The sequence below is a fragment of the Camellia sinensis genome, chromosome 6 (assembly GCF_055761805.1).
Source record: "Camellia sinensis isolate YWXY chromosome 6, ASM5576180v1, whole genome shotgun sequence".
NCBI lineage: Eukaryota > Viridiplantae > Streptophyta > Magnoliopsida > Ericales > Theaceae > Camellia > Camellia sinensis.
In genome coordinates, this window is record NC_138966.1 from 195714378 (window position 1) to 195720377 (window position 6000).

The window sequence follows — 6000 nt, forward strand, 5'->3', positions numbered from 1 at the left end:
AATTGCCCGAATTGTAAATGAATTTCAGTTTTTTTTTAATTTTTTTATTTTTATTATTTTTTTATTATAGAAAATCATTAATACCATCAAAACAAATCATTTATATAATATAAGAGAGATGCCACTATAGTAGTCCTAATAATTTATGAGTGAAAATAAAAAGGAAAAAAAGTAAGATTTTATGTTATTTGTATATATAATATATATTCAATATGATTTAATAACATAAATTACTTTAACATCATGTAATGACTAATAATTTATATTTATATTTAATATTTTTATATATCTATATATGTATAATTCGAGTTTCGGGTTGCTCGGGTTGTTTGACATCTTTGCCCAAGCCCGTCCAAATTTAATTCGGGCTTCTAAATTTTTGCCCAAGCCCGTACCGAAATTGAAAATATTTTGTCCAAGCCCTAAAAAAATTCGGGCTGGGCTCGGGTTGCTCGGGTTGAGCCCGCCCAAGTTGCATCCCTAATTAGTAATGCTTTTAGAGCTACTGATTAAGTGCTTTAAATCGGAATTGTTTAAGAAAAATGGCTGACAAACTACCATGATAAAATCACTAGTAATGCTATACGTGTTAATTGTATGTCAACATCAGTTATGACATTATTATTGAGGTCACTCATTAATCCCATTACAAATACCAAAAATATCTTAAATTATGTTATTAGTTATGATATTATTATTAATCTCACTCATTAATCATATTACAAATATCAAGAACATCTTAAATTATACCTGTGTGAGTGATTTTCTGACCACATTGCCCGCCTAGTAATCAACTGGAAAAAAACTGGCAGAATAGATAGCCTCTAGCTAACCTGCAACAGAAAGAGAAGTCTCCGGCGGTGGTTCAACCACCCGGGGGCACTCTGACGATCAAGTCAGTATATCTCTCAAAGATAATCAAGTGCTAAACTCACAAGCTTAAGCAAAAAAAGCATACCTTAAACCCATTGGGGTGCCTCTCTTTTATAGCCAACATAAACCTAGTCCCAATAGAAGCATAACTTCTATGAACTCAAGATTACTGCTAATCTTGGACTCCCAGTAAGATTAGGATAAACTCTCTAAGAGTCTTATCTTAATACAAACTGAAGTCTTCTCTCATTCTAGGACTCTTGTCCCTCATCCAGGTTGAGTTCCCTTTTCATTCTAGGACTCTTGTCCCTTATACACTTATCTCGGATTCCGATATCTTTGGAGATAACCTCGGCCTTGCCGAGATCACCTCGGCGTCATGACCAAGACACATGGCACCTCGGCTGACACGTCGACGTCACCTTGCCACGTGTTGGTACTCAGAAAATATATCCCCACAACTGCCTCCTAAGTTCTATTACCTCGGCATTCTGAGATGATGGAACCTACACTGTTCGTTCATCTGTACCCCTCTGTCCAAGATCAAACTCGCCGACCTCAAAGTTCCCTAGACTTTACTGTCCACTGGTGTCAAGAATCAAGTTTCATGCTTTCCAAGCTGCTTGAAATCGCACCTCCTAGCCGAGGTTCTGGTTCCATTAATTCGTAAACTCCAAGAGGTTTGCAACTGCTCCACTCAATATTGGCGTTCATTTTACTTGGTAGGTTCATAAACTCTTTACTTGCTATTAAGCTCAATCTTTCATAACTCTTCTGATTTACTTTGAATCTGTTTATTTGCTATCCGTGGCCTTCTGTTCTCGTCTGTTTTCAAGTTTTTGATTTCTTATTGCTAAAATGCCTGGAACTGTTCTTATCATATTATGTCTGGTTCATTACTTTCTTGTTCTTCACATACTTACTTAGTGCCTGTGCACTTGGCTTTATTCTTGAACTTTGCCGTCTTCTTGACTATTTTTCTCTTTTTTCATTCAATCCTCTGGCTTTTTCTCTTTCTAGCTCTTTTGCTTAAATCCATCATTGTTCCAAGCTTTCAAGCTTCTGTAACTGTCTTCGTTCTTATCCTCCGGTGAAGCTTACGTCATTCTGTCATTGTCGTCAGGTTTCAACAATTCTCATTCCAGCTTCCCTCTTTCTGGTAAGCCACTGTTCCTCCTAGTTTTATTTCTTGTTGCTTTCCAAGAAGCTCTGCTTCATTGTTAATCACCATTGCTGTTTTACCCGTTGTTTCCAAATCATCTTCTTGAATACACACTGTTCACATATCTGTTGATTTCTACCACTATTCTTGGTTTGACACACTTGTGCAATCTTTTTGTCTTGATTTCCTGATAGCTTCATCACCATTCTTGATTACGACATTCTTGTTTCTGTTTTCTGTGTCTTTTTCCTGATTCTTGCCTTCGTTTCTGTTTTCTGCATAGTCTTAGAACCACGTCCCTTCTTAAAATTGTTGCCGAGATAATGGTAGAGAAGCTCTCCCAGCTGACTGCCAATGCTGAACCACCGTCAACCGTTGAAGTAGATTAGTCCGACGTTCTTACCCTAGTCCCTAGTTCTTAGGGTCTTCATCTTTGTACTTTTGTTTTTTTTGCATATGTAACCTTTTTTGCTTTTGAAAAATGTCTGTTGTTGGCCGATGTTAACATTCCTTGCTCCTTGATTATCATTCATTCTTTCATTGTATTTGATAGCCATATTAGGTAATTGACTTCTTGGATGGCCCTGGGCTCCAAAAGTCTGTCTACTTCTTCCTCTACTGCTTCGACGTGCATCAACGTCGGTCCTCTTGCTCGTCGGATTACAGGTTTGGCCGACCTGTCGACGTTCAGTTGGTGGCAAGTGACCTCGAGGTCAATGACAGGCATTTCGTAAAGTGTCCAAGCAAATACCTCAATGTTTTCTCTCAAAAAAGCTTTCAATTCCCTTTCTTCTTCTTCGGCTAAGCCTGAGCTGAGAAGAAAGAAGCGTTTCTTCATCCCCCTCCTGGACGAGGATTTTCTTCAGTGCCTCTTCACTCTTCTCAGCTGGCTCCTTGCCGACATCATCTAGGACCTCTATGTCCTCGTTTTCAATCTCTGCCTTCTCTGGTTCTTGAATGCTGCGGGTGGATTTCATTGCTGCCATGGAGCAATTCTCCTCCTGCAGTTGATCTCCTCTGACTTCTTCAATCCCATGTTCTGTTGGGAACTGTAGTAGTTGATGCAATGTTGAGGGAACTGCCCCCATTGCATGCAACCATGGCTTTCCCAAGACGATATTGTATGGTAAGAGCGTGTCAATCATCATGAATTTTGTCTTGATCTTCTTCTAACTGCTCTCGCATGATTCTATACTTAGAATATTTTGCATATCTTATGTACTTTTCCTTCTTTGTGCAATCTTCACGGGGTGACACACCTCGGTTATGCCACCGGACGTTTTACTTCGGCAAGTACTTTGTCCTGTAAATTGCTTACAAATTTCAATAAGGATAAACATATACTAGTTTAATCTTAACTTTGTAAACTTTTCTTAAGTTATAACAAGTGCTAAACAATGATCTACTTGTAAATTGATACAAATTCCCACAAGTGTTAAACAATATATATCGGCTTAACTTCAACTTGTAAATTGCTACAAATTTCAACAAGTGAATGTAAATAATGATCTCGGCTTAACTTCAGCTTGTAAATTGCTACAAATTTCAACAAGTGAAGATAAATAATTATCTCAGCTTAACTTCAACTTGTAAATTGCTACAAATTTTAACAAGTGAAGATAAACAATTATCTCGGCTTAATTTCAACTTGTAAATTGCTACAAATTTCAACAAGTGAAGATAAACAATTATCTCGGCTTAACTTCAACTTGTAAATTGCTACAAATTTCAACAAATGAAGATAAACAATTATCTCGGCTTAACTTCAACTTGTAAATTGCTACAAATTTCAACAAGTGTTAAGCATCACTTCGGTTTAATTTCAACTTGTAAATTGCTACAAATTTCAACAAGTGAAGATAAACAATTATCTCGACTTAACCAACTTGTAAATTGCTACAAATTTCAACAAGCGGTAAACATCATCTCAGTTTAACCAACTTGTAAATTGCTACAAATTTCAACAAGCGAAGATAAACAATAATCTCAATTTAGCTTCAACTTGTAAATTGCTACAAATTTCAATAAGTGAAGATAAACAATAATCTCAGCTTAACTTCAACTTGTAAATTGCTACAAATTTCAACAAGCGTCAAACATTACTTCGGTTTAACTTCAACTTGTAAATTGCTACAAATTTCAACAAGCGTTAAACATATTCTTCTTCTCTCTGCCCCCTGCATGGCTTCCACATACTCCTTTGCGAACCTTATAAAAGGTCTTTAACCTAGCTAACTGCAGTCCAACCTTGTGTGTTTCTTTTTTATCTTCTGGGATCTGAGATTTGCTCACTGAGCTCTTCTCTTTTCGGACTTAAGTGCCGAGATCTTGTCTGCTAGAATCTTGGATCTGCTTACTCAGGTTGAGCTCTTCTCTTCTCGGACCTACTCATCTAGGCCGAGATCATGTCTTCTAGGATCCGGGATCTGCTCACTTAGGTCGAGCTCTCGTCTTCTTGGGCCTACTTGTCTAGGTTGAGATCATGTCTTCTCGGATCCGGGATCTAGGATCTGGAATTCGGGATCTGTTCACTCAAGATGAGTTCTTCTATACTTGAATGTTATCTCCTTGGGAGCGCTCATGCCCCATGTCTTTGCATCCTTTCTGGAAGGGTCTTCGTTCCTCCGCAAGTATCTATCCTTCCATACCTGGAGGTCATTTTCGTTGTAGTATCCGCTTCGATCTGTTGTCTTCGGTGCGTCACCTTCCTGGCCGGCGTCTTTCACTCCGTGACTCTAGTCACGAGTTTCTGTGTTGCTATTGTTCCCTTCAACGTCGAGGTTGATAGATCTCCCATTCCCAGCAGGAGCGTTGTCTCTAGTCTGATCCTTCTGTACGTCATTGGCCATCTATTCTTCTTTCTTTCCCACAGATGGCGCCAAATTGTGTGAGTGATTTTTTGACCACACTGCCCGCCTAGTAATCAGCTGGAAAAGCACTGGCAGAATAGATGGCCTCTAGCTAACCTGCAACAAAAAGAGAAGTCTCCGACGGTGGTTTAACCACCCGGGGGCACTCCGACGATCAAGTCAGTATATCTCTCAAAGATAATCAAGTGCTAAACTCACAAGCTTAAGCATAAAAAGCATACCTTAGACCCATGGGATGCCTATCTTTTATAGCCAACATAAACCTAGTCCCAATAGAAGCCTAACTTCTATGGACTCAAGATTACTGCTAATCTTGGACTCCCAGTAAGATTAGGATAAACTCTCTAAGAGTCTTATCTTAATGCAAACTGAAGTCTTCTCTCATTCTAGGACTTTTCGTCCCTCATTCAGGTTGAGTTCCCTTTTCATTTTAGGACTCTTGTCCCTTATCCACTTATCTCGAATTCTGATATTTTCGGAGATAACCTTGGCCTTGCCGAGATTACCTCGGCGTCATGACCAAGACACGTGGCACATCGGCTGACACGTCGGCGTCACCTTGCCACGTGTTAGTACTCGAAAAATATATTCCCACAATACCACATCATCAATTGATAGATTAATTAATACACAAATTGATATATATATATATATATATAACATTACTCATACCAACAATCTCTTAAATTATATCAAATCATTAATTAGTACATTAGTCTATTAGTCTAGTACATTAGTTTCGTTAGGGAATGCATATAGCATTATTCTAAGGGTTGGTTTGGGATGTTCTAAAAAAGTGTACTTTTTGACTTATTGGCTTATATGGGTTGGGTTTGGGTTGGGTTTGATGTGATGTGTTGGAGAGGTGATGTGATTTAAATAAGATGATATGACTTAAATAGGATAATGACTTTTTGACTTTTTGTATTATTTAGGTCATGCCAAACTTGACCTAACAATCGTGTTAAAAATTACTAATCCAATAACTCTAAACCCACCATTAATAAGATAAAAAAACAAAAAAAAATTAAAAAACAAACAGACACAACACGTAAGTGAGACCCACTGCCGCACTAATAAGCCCTAATTAAAGTT